At 38.4% G+C, this 16,600-nt stretch overlaps 1 protein-coding gene across 3 annotated transcripts in view; it reads left to right on the top strand.

The window, feature by feature from the left end:
* TAFA1 (TAFA chemokine like family member 1) overlaps positions 1-16,600 on the top strand; it is a 324,037-nt gene that overhangs the window by 198,936 nt on the left and 108,501 nt on the right. Inside the window, exon 1 of one of the 3 annotated variants that reach the window (XM_039546398.1) lies at positions 1,094-1,306. The exons of the other annotated variants lie outside the window; for them this stretch is intronic. The gene's annotated coding sequence lies outside the window, so the exon portion shown is untranslated. Of the gene's footprint in view, positions 1-1,093; positions 1,307-16,600 lie in introns of those variants that run through there. 3 annotated transcript variants of the gene reach the window in all.

Here is a 16,600-nt window from a genome sequence, read left to right as displayed (position 1 = left end):
AGGAAATAGGATTGAGGCCTAAAGTTTGCATCCATATCTGAATTTCCCCTAAATACAGGAGATGGTTGAGCATGTGTTTAAGTATTTTGCTGAACTGGGGCCTTATTTGATCATGGTGAGATGTGGACTTGTAACCTTTGGATGGGCTAGAGTTTATTTCACTGCCCTTTTCCAGTGCCTAAAAAGCCCAAACACATGGAGACCCAGAATTCTGTCATTTGGGATCTTCAGCAAGACTTGCATGGAGCCAACCTCCCTACAACCAAGTCCAAAAGAACAAAAGGAATTAACTTAATTCTTAAGTACCAACATTATGAAAATCATACGATAAAGAAACATAACAATAACTTAATTCCTACAACATAACAAGGCTATTTCATAATCCACATACATTATCTTCAGTTATCCCTAAATAAAGGCAACAAATTTAATCGAAACAGGTCTGACCCCACAGAAGCATAAGTAACTCAGTTCCCAAAAGTTTAGGTTGAGTTCACCTAGCCTCAGTCTTTGATGACTCAGGAGACTGTCTGGATTTTGGTGAAGAGCACCGCAACAATATCTTCTCTCCTTTTGCTTTGCAGAAACCTTCAATTGGAATCCATACAGACTCTTCTGCCTCCTCTGCTGAAGTCACTCAGCTAGCTAGTCAGCTAACTAATTCGCCAACCTATCAGATTAAGTATATACATTTAAAAAAAAAAACCTGTTACAAGAAAAATACTCAATTGAGAATAGCAAAATCATCATATTTAAATAAGAGAAGAGTTGGTAAATCCTGCTAGTTGAGACAATTGAACTAAAGCAGTTTGGCTAAAATCAAAACATTCAAAATAGGCAATTAAAATAAAAGAAATTAGCTTCCCCTCCCTATTTCCCCTTTCTGTAATTAACACTGCCAGGGCTTCCCTGCTGGAGGGTTAACAATATCACTAACCTGCTGCAAAGTATTTCAACACTGGGGTGGCAAAACCTAGCCTGCTTTCAGCTCCTGTGGCACAGCTTTTCCCAATCCACACAGGTCACGTGGCCTTTTGTAAAACAGCTTCCCTGACTACTTGCCTTCAGTGGAGTCTGAGGCCTGCTACAGGGAACCTATTGACCATGCCCCAAACTACCACACCCAATTCCAGAAAGTTCTGAGTGTGGAGTGTTAATTGTTTGTTTGCCTAGCACGGTGACCCAGACATGACTCATTTTTACCCCTTCTCTATAGATCACTTAAAGAGGTCTCCCTATTAGGCGTGTGGGTTACAGACTCACTCCAGTGTGTATCAAGTTTATTTTCAAGATTTCTAAAGAGCAGGTATTTTTTTCTGAAGTTCTTGTTTATTTTTAATATGGAGAGTAGAATTATGGTTATCTTCTCCCTCTGATCTTATACTTCTTAATGTCGCGGGCTTGATCAGCAAATTTAAAATCAAAGCAGTTCCTGTGGCTTCTTAGATTAAAGTTGAAAAATGCAGTTCAGCTGTTTATATATAGACACGCAGCAGTTATAATGAAAAAGTTACCCACAATGCCACTGTAACTATAGTAACCTGCATTCATAAAGATCTCCATTTAGCAGTGGTTAAAGCCAAATATCTATTTCTTTGAAATAGACAGTGCAGTTCCTGTAATACCAATAACAGCAAAGAAATGAAGATAATAAATAAATAACCCAACTTGCTCATTCATGGGAGAGTGGGAATCAAAATGACAATACTGTAAATTGTTTTTTCTTTGATAACATTATTTTTAAAAATGATACACAATTTTACAGAGATACACAAGTGCATGCATCCATCAGGTTAAATGTATCATGCTGTGTTTATTATCCTGAATTTTACAATTACTACATATTAGAAACACCGCAAAAACCTTGGTTATAAAATAAAGTTAAATCACCAATTCAGCAATTTTCAGGTTGCTTCTTGAGTTTCCAGTCTTTGGAGCAGAATTTTTTTTTTAATGTAGATTAGTTTGGTGTCAAGTTTCCTCTACAAGCTTGAATGCTGCCTACACACCTCCAAGAACAGCTGAATTCCTAAAGAATTCTCCAAACATGCTTGCAGACAAGGTCTTACAAAATGTCATAGAATCATAGGGTTAAAAGGGATCAGAAGGGTCATCTAGTCTAATCCCCTGCCAAGATGCAGGATTTGTTGTCTAAACCATCCAAGACAGATGGCTATCCAGTCAGTACAATCATACAGACCAAAGAGGTCTGGCTGATTAGGGCTTTAATCCTATATTGTGATTTCCCCCTAGTGCAGACTCCCTCTCCCATGCAATCTCATTCACTTCATGTCAGCAGGACTGTACATGGGTGACATGTTCTGTACTAGCCAATCCCAATGTAAAATCAGGGTTTAGGTATGTGACAAGTCTGATTCATCAGGTACCAGAAGATGGGAGAGGAAAATAGTAAAGAAGAAACAGAAGGAAGACAGGGAAAACTATCAGTGATTTAGATAATGGCATGAAGAGTACACTTCTAAAGTTTGAGGATGATGCCAAGCTGGGAGGGGTTGCAAGTGCTTTGGAGGATAGGATTAAAATTCAAAATGATCTGGACAAACTGGAGAAATGGTCTGAAGTAAATAGGATGAAATTCAATAAGGACAAATGCAAAGTACTCCATTTAGGAAGGAATAATCAGTTGCACACATACAAAATGGGAAATGACTGCCTAGGAATGAGTTGTGCAGAAAAGGATCTGGGGGTCATAGTGGACCATAAGCTAAATATGACTCAACAGTGTAACTGTTGCAAAGAAAGCAAACATCATTCTGGGCTGTATTAGCAGGAGTGTTGTAAGCAAGACACGAGAAGTAATTCTTCCGCTCTACTCTGCACTGATTAGGCCTCAACTGGAGTATTGTGTTCAGTTCTGGGCACCAGATTTCAGGAAAGAAGTGGACAAATTGGAGAAAGTCCAGAGAAAAGTAATAAAAATGATTAAAGGTCTAGAAAACATGACCTATGAGGGAAGATTGAAAAAACTGGGTTTGTTTAGTCTGGAAAAGAGACGCCTGAGAGGGGACATAAGAGTTTTCAAGTACATGGAAGATAGTTACAAGGAGGAGGGAGAAAAATTGTTCTTCTTAATCTCTCTGAGGATAGGACAAGACGCAATGGGCTTAAAATGCAGCAAGGGAGGTTTAGGTTGGACATTAGGAAAAACTTCCTAACTGTCAGAGTAGTTAAGCACTGGAATAAATTGCCTAGGGAGGTTGTGGAATCTCCATTATTGGAGATTTTTAAGAGCAGGTGGGACAAACACCTGTCAGGGATGGTCTAGCTAATACTTAGTCCTGCCATGAGTGCAGGGGACTGGATTAGATGACCTCTCGAGATCCCTTCCAGTCCTATAATTCTATGAAAAGAGAAGAATAAATGAACATAAAGTATGATCAAGTGGTAATCACTTGTTTGTGTGAGTTTTACATCCTAATAATATATCATTGTGGTATTAGATAAAAAGAAAATCCTTTTCAGTTCCACTGTTCATTGAATTTTTCACGATTGATATATTGATTTGGTGGTCAAATTGAAAAGAATTTGGTTAGTTTAGAACCAAAACTGAATTTTTTGTTTTTTCTTGATGAAACAATACACCAAAAAAAGTCATTTGGGTCAACTTGAATCAAAGTTTTCAATTTTGTTTTTGTTTCCAAAAATGTCAAAATCAAACTTTTTTTTTTAATTGTAACTCATTTTATATTCAGACAAAACTATTTTGTCAAGTTTGTCTTAAATTTGCAAATAGCTTCTTTTGCCTCTGAAAATGCTTTTTTTAGTGCATTTCCTTTTTCGTGCAAAAAACAAACAAACAAAAAAACCACCCAACCCTTTTTACAACAAAAATAATAGTAAATTAAATTTTCAGGTGAGAGTCTGAACTGTGAATTCTCAGGATATTCACTGGGCATAATTATGGAGACTGTATAATGAGTGTGTCAAAGGAGATGGTAACTTGTTTGTATTATATATAATTCCATATTTATTCAACAGGTTCTTTGTATGATATGTGTTTCACTTAGTGTACTCTGCCCTTTCAGTGTGCATAAAAGTTATCAGCCTAAATATGTTAAATTTTGATGTAAAGAATTAACTTGTTCATGTTTAATTGGAATGAGTGATTAAGACAGGATACAGTTGATTACATGGCCATTTACAATTTTTCAAAGTGTTCCAATGAAAACTACATGTATGTCGTGTATTCTTAAGCAATAGAGTCCAATAACTATAATATCTCATCCCTAAAACATCCAATTCCTGTAGCATGTAGGTTGGCAAATTCCCTTCATAGCAAACTTAACTCTATATGGGCTCAATTCTCTTTCTGTATATATTGCTGTAAATCAAGGGACAGTCCATGGTGTAAAAACCCGTGTGAGAGGAGAACTGGGCCCATCGTGTGTCTTGTGAACTATATATCAATAAATCCAAAGGAGCTAGTAATCTAAAGTAATACAATGAATTGCAACTAATTCTGAATCTGGGGAGAAGAATATAACGTCAAGTGACCAGGAAAGAGCCCTTGCTCGTGACATCCATTGCATATAAAAGTTGAATGCAAAGCAATCCATAATATTAATAATAATAAGAGAGCGCAAATGCGGGTGTGAGGGTTGGTGGTGGAAACTAACATTTTGATAGAAACAGTCCACTTTCCATTAATATATATAATTCCCATCCAGTCTGAGGCAAAAATGAGAGAGTGAGTAAATATATACAGCACTTATAGAAATAGAAGAATTGAAACTCAGAAGTAGGTGGCAATATGGTCAAAATGTAATAGACATAATGACGTTCTCAGCACAGAATGTAAGTAAAAAGTTGTTCCTAAATCAATAATAGACAAAAATTGCTGTACTTGTTTTCTCTCTAGTCAAATGGCTTTGTATTTCCATTTCAATTGCAAGGAACACAGGTTGCCATAACTACAAAGAATTATCAAATATCTCTCTATTTGTATAATTTCTGAATATCTGTAGACAAACAGCTGAAATTTGTCTTTCACTTCCACTCCAACTTGGAAGCTGCTACATCAGTTGTAAATGTGAATCCCCTGGTTGTGTTCATGAATAGCTGGCTCCACATTATCTAAGCTTATGCTACCTAGATATAGGGTAAAAAGACTGGGATGCCAGAAGGCCAGGTAAGTCTGGGTCAGAACTAGAAAGCGTGGATATATCATCCTATATATTGCACTTCAGGAAGGTACCCACCTATATAAACCAAATACCAAGGGTTGATCCGGTGTTTGGCATGCTTTTATGTAGATTGCCTTCGGATTATCTGCTTTTATTGCTTTCATAACTTCTGGTGGCCTTTCTGAGGGGAATAGATATCTTTGGCACAGCTCTGTCCCTATCTTTCAGGTTTGGCTCATAGTATACTGCTAATTATACTTCTTCAAGGATCTACCCTTGGTGTTACTGTGTTTAAATTCTATCTATTGTGTTTTCATCCATCTACCACACAATACAAAAGGATGTTCCAATCTGACAGCCAGCACTCACATGATTTCTCCACAATTGAACAGATTTCAGTTGGACAATTCACCTGCATAAGGGCTGCAGAGTCAGACTCGTGTTTTGCCCTGTTTTGGACATATTACTCATATGTATACATCCTTCCCAGCTAAATGCAACAAATGTAATAATTGACTTGCTTTTGTCACAGACTTAACTGCTGTTCATTCCTGGATGAGTAGGAATTGCCCTAAATGAAGTGGGGTTAATTAAGATATCCATGGGTTTCACTAATGTTGCGAATCTCTGATTCTGCTTAACCCATGAGAACTTCGTGGATAATTTGCACATTACTTACTCAATGTATTTAGGTCTCTTTCTATGCTTGTGTAATGTTCATAAGTAGAGCTGGTCAATAAATGGGGAAAGATTTTAAAAATTTATGATTCACACACACACACACACACACAACTTTTGAGCAAATTTCAAAGTGTCAACAAAAGAATCGAAATTTTGAAATTTGAATTCTACCCTCAGAGCTGATCAGTTTTCTCAAATGTATTGTTTAATAAATCTGAAGAGACAAAAGTCTGAATACTTTTGCAGTGTAATGACTCAGCCATTCCCAGTCTCTATTCAAGAATGGCTTGAATCTATTTCCTTATGAGAACTATCCTTACACCTCTTGTCAACTGTCTGTAATTGACCATCTTGATTATCACTACTAAAGTTTTTTTCCTGCTGATAACAGGTCATCTTAATTAATTAGCTTCTTAGAGCTGGTATGGCATCTTCTCTGTATGTGTATATATACTCTTCTTATATGTTCCATTCTATGCATCCGATGAAGTGGGCTGTAGCCCATGAAAGCTTATGCTCAAATAAATTTGTTAGTCTCTAAGGTGCCACAAGTACTCCTGTTCTTTTTACAGATATAGACTAACACGGCTGCTACTCTGAAACCTTACTTTATAACTACATTAAAGTGAAACTCAATGGAATCGTATGCTGTAACTTTTTTGTTCTACAGAATGCAGAAAAAATATATGCCTTTCTTTCTAGGCAGAAAATGTATTTTATTTAAACTAGTTTGTAATCATCAGTCCAGTTTTTGTGATTTGTTTAATATGTCCCATGAAGGAGTGTAGAGGGAACTGTATAAATCGAATGTATATTTTATCCTGTTTACACTGTGCCTCTAGCAGATTGGAACGAGAGAAGAGCAGCATGAAGGCTGTTGGCCCTCCTACCAAACATCATTAGGTTACTAAATATGACTTTGTTAGTTTTCTAATCGCTTAGAACTTTCTTGTCAAACTAGATTAGCCGCTGTTCAGGTTCTATTAGATTTAAGCTTCCCTTGCGTATAGTTCACTTAAGTGTGGATATGTAGAAATCTTTTCTCCCAGGCGACCTCTGTTCTACTGCTTATAGATCCTTCTTCCTTTAGTCAAGTACAATTAGCAAAGTGTATGCTATGGAGAAGGTCTAAGTATCTTGTACATTTAGTTCTACTATGGGAGCCATCGGTCATTCCTTACTGACTTCTCCTTGTAGCCTTTGAATCGGTTGTAGTGTTCTCTCAGTGTTCAGAACTGTGGCTCTGCATTATTCTGAGCAATCACATCTATTAGCTCCAGAAAAAGAGTACCTTTTAGCCAATTAGATTCCCTAGTAGGGTTGCCAACCCTCCAGGATTCTCCTGGCATCTCCAGGAATTAAAGATTAATCTTTAATTAAAGATTATGTCCTGTGATGAAACCTCCAGGAATACGTCCAACCAAAATTGGCAACCCTATTCCCTACTAGAAAAACTAGTCCTTTGCTTTTCATTTATTCCCCTGTTGTCTTTTACCTGGAGAAGGAAATTAAAGGCGGGGCATGGGGGTAGAAGATGGGCATTTTGACTGGAGAAAGAAAATCTCAGTCTCATGTTTTTATTGGTTTTCATATCTGAAGATGGCATGATCCAACAAATTGGAGTGTTGGGTTTTTTTAAATTTCTGATGTCCTCTCTCTGATTTCTTGCCTTTTTCTTTTAAAAGACATCTTAGTGTCTATATTCTCTGCTTGGTAAATGTCCTGCTGAGAACAAGTAGCTTTAATGCTAAAAGCAGATAAAATCTCTCAACCATCTCCACCCATGTAACCATAATCAATTTGCCACAGATGGTGAAAACCACTCAGAAGCTTCACATAAACAGGTGTGTGTGTGTGTACACATTTTTGGTTAAGAAATCAGTAAGGTAGAACCCAGTCCTGCAAATCCTTACTCCTGTAAGTAGACCTTACTCCTGTTAGTAGTCCCACTAGAGTCAATAAGAATACTTGAGAGTATAAGGATGACTTCCATGAGTAAATCTCTACAAGATTGGTCCACAGTTTGTGCAATACATCTGCAGTCACTAAGAAGACTAAATCGAATATTAACACTTGAAGAGAAAAGTATAGTGTCATAAGTGTCTTGAACTTCAATGCTTTGGGGTGGGAATTTCAAATGCACATAGCATTTGTTAGTTTAGCTCTGCTCCTGTTGAAATTGAGGGGAGTTTTACCATTGACTTTAACAGGAGCAGAGCTAGACCAGGGCTTCTAAAAATCCCACCCTTACCTTTGACATTTTAGTTTCCCATGGAACTCTACAGTTCCTAACAATGGCAGTTTCTCATTGATAACTAGAGCTAAATGGAATATTTCATCAATTTCATTTTGGAGAAATATGCTGGTTGGTTTGAAGTTGCCATTAAACTTACTTCAGGAACAAAGAATTTTGAAGCCTCAAAAATTGCTACAAAACAGAATTGTGGTCTTCCAGTGAGCCTCTACCCAAGGAGGGAAGGGTGTTAAGGTCTGGGCTGCTCCTATTGATATCACTGGTAAAACTCTCCCTAAAATAGGTCTGTTTCCTTGGGAGAATTTGCAGTACAGGTTCAAGCATCTGAAATGCATGTAAATGTTTTATGTCCATAAATCAAGGGGCTCTGTCTCTCAGGCATGTTACGCATATTATATATACATGTGAGAGATGCATTACATCTGTAATTTGCTTCAAAGGATGCAACTGCTACTGTGTTATGCACCCACCTCAGAGAGCTGTTTCTGGAAATATGGGATAGGTGCCACTGGGCACTGGTATTGCAACTGTTTTAGGGAGTGCTGTGTGTTTTGTCCTGCAACAGAATACACACACCAGGCTGCTTACTGCAAACATTCCTCCTGGACTATTTACCCATGAAATAGTGCATTTCTCCATGCTAGCTGGACCTACTGCCATCAGGGGGGACCATATTGGACCAAGGAGAGAGATGTTTACTTCATGGCTGCAAAGTGCAGATAATACTGGCTAAACTGAACTTTAAAGTTAAGCCACATTTTAAAATATTTTTCTCCTGTTTTAAGCATAAAGTCCTGTTGCAAATAAGATTTTCACATCTTAATTGTAATACAGAATGTGTCTTATTCTTCCTATGCTTGAGATAGCAAGGCAATTTCAGAACTGAAAATGATTGTCTCAGACATTCACCACTCAAATATTTAATCTAAAGGGGAAAATTCCCACAGTACTTCTCTTTATCACTTAGTTCTATAGAGAACAAAAGCTTCAACCTTATATGATCTGATATTATTTCCATTATTGGTACACCTCTACCCCAATATAACGCTGTCCTCGGGAGCCAAAAAATCTTACCATGTTATATCGAACTTGCTTTGATCCACCGGAGTGCACAGCCCCACCCCCCCGGAGCACTGCTTTTCCACATTATATCCGAATTCATGTTATATCGGGATAGAGGTGTATTCTGCTGTAGGCAAGTATCCTTCAAGAGGTAAAATCCACTTCTCCTCTGTTCAGCGAGTTAAGTGTCACAAAGGCCCAATCTGTCCTTTTACACTATATGCTGGAGATACCTTGTAATCAGTTGAGAAATTAATAACAATAATTTTACCTCATAGTGTAGAGGCTTTAAGATGTAATATAAAATTCATCTATAGCCTGGGGTATCTTTTGCTTCTTGAGACTGTTAGAATGGAATGAATTTTTCTACAGATTTAAAAGTTTAAATGGAAAAGTGTGTGTGTGTGTGTGTGTACTGCATGTGTGTATACATACCTGCATGCACACACTTTCTCTGTCTACACTCACCCTGATTTTATCGTTTAACTGTATTCTAAAGCAACCTGTTAAGTAATGGGGTGACACAAAGAATTCACTCCTATGCAGTCCATAAGTATTTGGAGTCTGATCATTGGATATGAAAATAAAAGTAAACATGTACTTGCATATTAAGCAAAGTCTTATATTTTGTCAATAACGTCTCAACGGTTGTTATGCAACAATAGCTACCATCTCAAAGTGATAAAACAACTAGATAACAATCTGTAGATGGCATGCACTGTAATATGCCAAACTACAAGATACTCGCTATTTACAACTGAAGAGTATTATATCATGCCTTATTTCTAATACAGAAAGGATCTCTTGATGATAGCAGACAAAATCCTGATGTCTTTATTCAATCCTGACTGAGGCAAAAATCCCATTGATTTCATTTCTTCAGTAAGGACTACATGATTTTATCCATCATGCATGATATTATAATTGTATGAATATGGATTTATTTATATATATATATTTTAAAGAAGCAGGATTCAGAAAGTTTCTCAGTCATTGATCACTTGTAGACACAGAATGAGATTCTAGAGAAGACTGCTGAATCCTGTAGCACAAAAGTCACTTATGGACTGTGAAAATGAGTTACAAGATCAAATCGAAACTTTGAAAGTGATAGGGAGACACTGTCACTAAAACACATTGCTTTCTGCCTGGAAAACATCTTTGGAGAACTTGTTTGTCAAGAAAGGCACCTTGAAATAAACAGAGTTGCTGAGTCACCACGTGTTTGCAGATGACACTATTTGTCTTTGATGAAACAAAATAGATATAGAATTGAACACCAAAAATAAGAAATTGTGACGTAGGAGGACTAGCCAGATGGCTCATATCAGTGCAACTGAACAAGAAGAGAAATCACAGAATATGTCAAAGAATTGGAAGTGGTTAATGTGATCCAAGTATTAAACAAGGTGAAGAGAGGAATCAAGGCTGAAAGAATGAAAGGCTGAACAGTATCGCAAAGAGCAAGGTCCCTTTCTTCTCAAAGGATTCCACAGCTGTGTTCTCCTAGTTGTGATATGTGGAGAAGTAACATAGAAACATGTCAAGTTGTAATCTTGACTTCATATGAACAGATAAAACAATACACTAAGCTGAAGGCTAATTAACTGCAAAATGTGACTAAGATAAAATGGCAATGATCTAAACTTCTCCTTGAAAGAAGACATGACTACATTTACAGTGTTTTTAGGATCTTATCCAACCCCCATTGAAGTCAATGGAAGGATTAGACAATGGGTAGTAATATATGAAAGCAGTGAACAAAAGAAAGCAAAATTAATTGCCACTTTGCTGAATGTTGTGGTTTGACAGGCAAAGGTCTACTTGTGATGACTCTCTACAGTAGTGGTACTTGGTATATTTTGCTTGAAGTAGCTAGTTGAATATTTTGATATAAATTAGCATAAAATCGTTTCTCCAAAAATTAGATTAGATTGTATAAAGCATCTGCCTAACCAATTGAATTGAACAAGATTATCTTAATTGACCTTTGAGTAGGAACCAACACTCAACTGCTCAGAGCGATCAGAACCAGATAAAATTAGTAAAGTCAAATATAGTGACTGACACAAGCCAATAAAGATCATGACTGACAAACAAATGCTGTAGAAAAACAGATTCCACTATCTGACATGTTGACATTCTAAACTAAGGTCTGCAAAGACACTAGAAGAGAACTGAGCAGAAGTACAAAATTGTGACAGAAAAAGTGAATAACTCCTAGGCTAGCTGTTTAGTTAATGGAAATGTTAACTCCGGATCCCAGAACCTTAGCTGATGGAAAGTGGTGTAGTTCCATTGAAGTCAAAATAGCTATGTCATATTATGCCACTTAAGGTATTGGCCCAAATTCTTGCCTTTTGCTCAAAAGAGAGAGAATAGAACAGCAAGTCCGTGATTCATTAGGTCTAACAACCTTAATTAGCATAAGCATAGATATGTAGATCTAGAAGGAACCCTGAGAGGTCAAATCCAGCTCCCCATAGTGAGGCAGAATCATCCCTGACAAGTGTTTGTCCAGCCTGTTCTTAAGAACCTCCAATGATGGGGATTCCACAACCTCCCTTGAAAGCCTATTCCAGAACTTAACCCTACCCTTATTGTTACAAAACTTTTCCTAATATCCAACTTAAATCTTCCTTGCTGCAGATAAAGCCCATTACTTCTTGTCCTACCTTCAGTGGACATGGAGAACAATTGATCACCATCCTCTTTATATCAGCCCTTAACATATCTGAAGACTGTATCAGATCTCCCCTCAGTTGTCTTTTCTCAAAACTAAACATGCCGATCTTCTTAACCTTTCCAGATAGATCAGGTTTTTATCACTTCTGTTGCTCTCCTCTTCACTCTTCCAATTTGTCCACATCTCTCCTAAAATTTGGTGCCCAGAATTGGACACAGTGCTCCAGCTGAGGTCTCACCAGTGCCAAATAGAGAGGGACAGTTTTCCTCACACAATATATTCACCACTGGAACACCTCCTTCTGACTACATCTGGGGATTAGCTCTGACCAGCCAATGCCTTTTCCTTTGATTGCACTCTGTCACTTTCTGTCTCACTCTCTCAGGACTCCGCTGCTCCTGTTGTTGGCTTGGCCCTCCAGTCAGATCATTGTCGTTTTCCCCTTCCAGGGGAGCAAGTTGGTCAGTGCCTCAAAGTTTCTGAGGACCCACTGTCTCCAGCAGGCTTCTCTTTCTCTGACCCTTAAGAGTGCCACTTCCTCAGCGGCTGGTAGGGGCCTGCCCTCTACGCTGGGTTCCAGCCTAGGGATCCAGAACAAGCAGTCAAGGTCTGCACGCACCATCCACAACTTTACTGCTGTATCCCTGAGTTACATCCTACCTTGTCTTCTCATCCTGAGAGTGACGGCAGATACACGCTCTCTGCCCATCCCCCTCTTCTCTCAGCTACTGGACTTTATACAGGCCCTCTTGTTCCTGTCCAGCTGAGCTTCCTCTTTAATCCTCATTGCTCCCTGGCTGCTCCTCCAGGTGCAGGCTAGGCAGTTAACTGGCCCACTAGCCCATCTTAACCCCTCAGGCTTTTTGTAGGGCGGACACCCCAACACAACCCCCCTGAGTGATATTAGTCTTTTTTACAACTGCATCACATTGTTGACTTGCATTCAGTTTGTGATCCAATATAACTCCTGGATCCTTTTCTGCAGTACTACTGCCTAGCCAGTTATTCCCTTTGTGTAGTTGTGCATTTGATTTTTCTTTTCCAAGTGATGTACTTTGCACTTGTCTTTTATTGAATTTCAAACCAATCTTTGAATTTGTCAAGGGCATTTTGAATTCCAATCCTGTCCTCCAGTGTGCTTGCAAACTCTCCCAGCTTGGTGTCAGCTGCAAATTTTATAAGCATACTCTCCACTCCATTATCCAAGTCATTAATGAAAATTATTAAATAGTATCAGACCCAGGACTTGTCCCTACAGGATTGCACTAGATACTCCCTCCCAGTTTGACAGCAATCCATTGATAACAACTCTCTGAATACAGTCTCTGTCAGTTGTGTACCCTCCATACAGTAATTTCATTTAGAATAGATTTCCCTAGTTTGCTCTTGAGAGATTCTCCAAAGCTTTACAAAAATCAACATATAGCACATCTACAGCTTCCCCGCTCCCATCCACTAGGCCAGCAACACTGCCAAAAAGAAAGTTAGGTTGGTTTGGCATAATTAGTGGACACATCTGTGCTGGCTATTACTTACTGTTAGCAAATACATACATGTTAGTGTATACTATGCCTATGTTAATAAGTGTATGGTATTTACATAATATAGTGTGTGTGTTGGGGAAAGTCAGGAATCCCACAACACTTTGCAAAGCTGATGTCAGGAAATGCATCAAAGACAAAAGACATTCATGTTTCACCCTGGTACAAGCTGGGGAGGTACTTTCATGAACTGGTACCTGGAATGCTAGTGTCCAAAACAAAGATAAGGAAGTTACAGAAAACCAAGTTAAGGAAGAGGTAGAAACTGGTGGGCTGAATTTTAGTGACGTATAGAAAGCTTGTAATTTGTAAAACCGCACCATACATAGAGCTAGCTGAAATAAATATCTTCAAAGCACACCTTCTATGTAAGGTGAACATGCTGTGAGAATTTCCTTTCTAGAAGAAGGATATGTATGTCTCCTTTTTGTATTGTACTGTTGTCTTTTTAGACCAGTGGTCTCCAAACTTTTTTGATCCCACACCCCATCAATAAAAAAATTTTGAGCACGCACCCCTGCTGCGCTGGCTCTACCATTTTTGCCGAAGCGCAAAAAAAAAAAAAAAGCCGCTTGGACTCCCGCCTGAACTGCCGAAGCAAAAAAAAGTGCTCCTCCTGCCGTACACCCCCAAGGATCCTCTTGTGCACCCTCTGGGGTGCACACACCCCACTTTGGAGACCACTGTTTTAGACAACAAATTTGGCTAAGTTTGCTTATTTGTTCTCTTGAGCATTTTTAAAAATGAACAGTGAGTGAAGTCAAACAATTGGCTACACCTTTGAGTCAATGAACCTTACCTACCAATTCTGTGAGTTTGATAGTCTGCTTTTTTGAAATCTATTTTCCTTGTTCTGCCTTCTTCCTTCCTTAGACATATGAAATCTCATTTCATCATCACTTTCACCAAAATTGCCCTCCTCCTTCAGATTCACAACACATTCCTCCTTGTTGGTCAGAATAAAGTCTAAAATCGCTGTCTCCCAGTCACTTCCTCCACTTTCTCAAACACATTGGCCCAAGAATGTTCTAATACACTCCAAGAAATTGTTAGAACTTTTGTGTTTTGCCATATTACTTTAGCTACTCACACATCTGTTGGAAAAGTCCCTCATTACTATCGGGTCTTGTGTTTTGGATAAACCTTATCCACCTCCTCCTCCTGATTTGGTGGCCTACGGTAGACCCTTATGTCACCCCTATTTCGCCACCCACTTATCTTTACCTATAGACTTTAGATTATCACTTTGGCCATTACATTTGTGGGAGGGAGCAAGAAAACTGATGGACTTATGTGAATTTAGTATTCACTTGGTGACCCAGGACTATTGCCAAAACCTGACATTTTCCTCTAGAAAGTGATCTGTGTACTTAATTTCTTGACCAGCTTGCAAATCACATGTAAATGTCAGAATATGCCAGATGACATTATGAAAGTTATTCAAGCAAAGAGGTCCTAACCAAGTTACTAGAGCCTGTGATGATTTTTAGCTGTAGAGAAGACATCTACTTGGTTTCCTCTTATTTCCTAACAATAATAGCAAATGAAGGAAGAGTGCTCATCCTGGTAGATACATCAAACTGCCAGCTATGCTGCACAGATTTTTTTGATACAGTGAGTGACTTTTTAGGAACAACATGAAATTAATCTACATCTTGCATGCAAAACCTGAGTTTAAAGATTTTAGGTTTCCATCAAATACCTAAGTTTGAGCTATATTGCCATGTATGTTTGTTTATACCCTTCAATTGGCATTAGAAATACTCCATTTAAACACAGAATAGGTCATGCCCAAGTCAGCACATGATATTTCAAATCTCTCTCATTCCCTTTCTTTTGATTTTCAAAGAAGAGGATTGTAAGAATGGAGTCACATTCAGGCTCTTGTTTTTTAGGTAAAAGTAGATAATGTCTCTTTGGCACTTTATTGATTACCCTCTTCTTATCTCCTCCTACTTGCTCTGTTGAACAAACATAATGCAGCCTATTGTGGCATGAAAACTGTAATAATAATGTCCATTTGGTGGCTTGAAAATAGGTTTCTCTTGCTTTAATAGAACTGGTGGTTCTAAAATGGGTATGTGGGTAAGTACTCAATTTTGTATTTATAGCAACTACTTGCTGCATAATCTGGCTTTTCAGAACAGAGCTCCAGGAGAGGTCAATATTCAGGAACAATTGTTGGACAATTCTAAAGATTGAAATGAATTAGAGGAACAGCAGGAAAGTAATAAATAAGAGAAGAGGACGAGTCACTAAGAAAATGGTATAGTGCTCCAGTTACAGGGAATTCTGCTTCCAAAATATTAACACCTTGTGATCCATCCCAAAGTATCTCCCAAAAGACACAAACACAGGGCCAGATCTTGACCTCAGTCGGTGCACAGATACTGCAGTGGCTGATACTTTTATAAATACCATTGATATGTCCATAATAGCTAGGTAATGAAAATAGAGTCATTCCACTGAGCTCACTGAGAGAAGCTCAATGCATGAGCTCACTGGGACAGATCCTCAGAATCTGTAAATCATTTTCACTCCATTGACATCAGTGGAGTTATGCCAGTTTACACCAGTTGAGGATCTTTTCTGTGATACCTGACAAAGTCAAGTGGAAAGTCACAGGTATGAAAGTACCACAGGTATCCCCGATTTAGTGTCTTTCGGCAACTTCCAGTTTCCTGTAAAAAAATCAAACCAGTTAAAAGTAATTTCAGACTTTTTGTTAAGATTATAGCCTTCCCCACATAAATCAATGCACTGCCCTGTTAAGTCAGCCATGCAGAAAACAGTCTTCAGCCAGACAAACAATGGCTTTGTTAAAGAAAATGGACTGAATTAAAGGTAGCACAGAAATGATGCTTTGGACCACAATTCTGTCCTTAACAGACACCATCTAGAAGGATTACACACAGTTCTTCACCAGCCCACCAGATGCTCTAGGATCTCCAAAATTGGGAATTTTGGTAATACCACCACAGGAGACCCATTCTCCCCTTCCAAGGGAAGGGGAGTACAAGGGCAAGGATAGATGAGCTGGGTTTCTCTATGGTTGTTCAATGTGGATCACTCAGATCATTCTTCAATAATCTGATATGATAATTTGGGTCAGGCCTTTTCCCTACTATGTTTTTCGTGGTAGGTGACGTGATCCCCTTGTGTGTATACAGCATATTTCCAAAACTGCATGTGTTAAGTTATGCACACACTTTACCACATGCATTCAAACCCT

Source organism: Mauremys reevesii, linkage group 7 (genome assembly GCF_016161935.1).
Source record: "Mauremys reevesii isolate NIE-2019 linkage group 7, ASM1616193v1, whole genome shotgun sequence".
NCBI classification, from domain to species: domain Eukaryota; kingdom Metazoa; phylum Chordata; order Testudines; family Geoemydidae; genus Mauremys; species Mauremys reevesii.
Note: the sequence above shows the minus strand (reverse complement) of the source record. Positions and strands in the feature narration are given on the sequence as shown.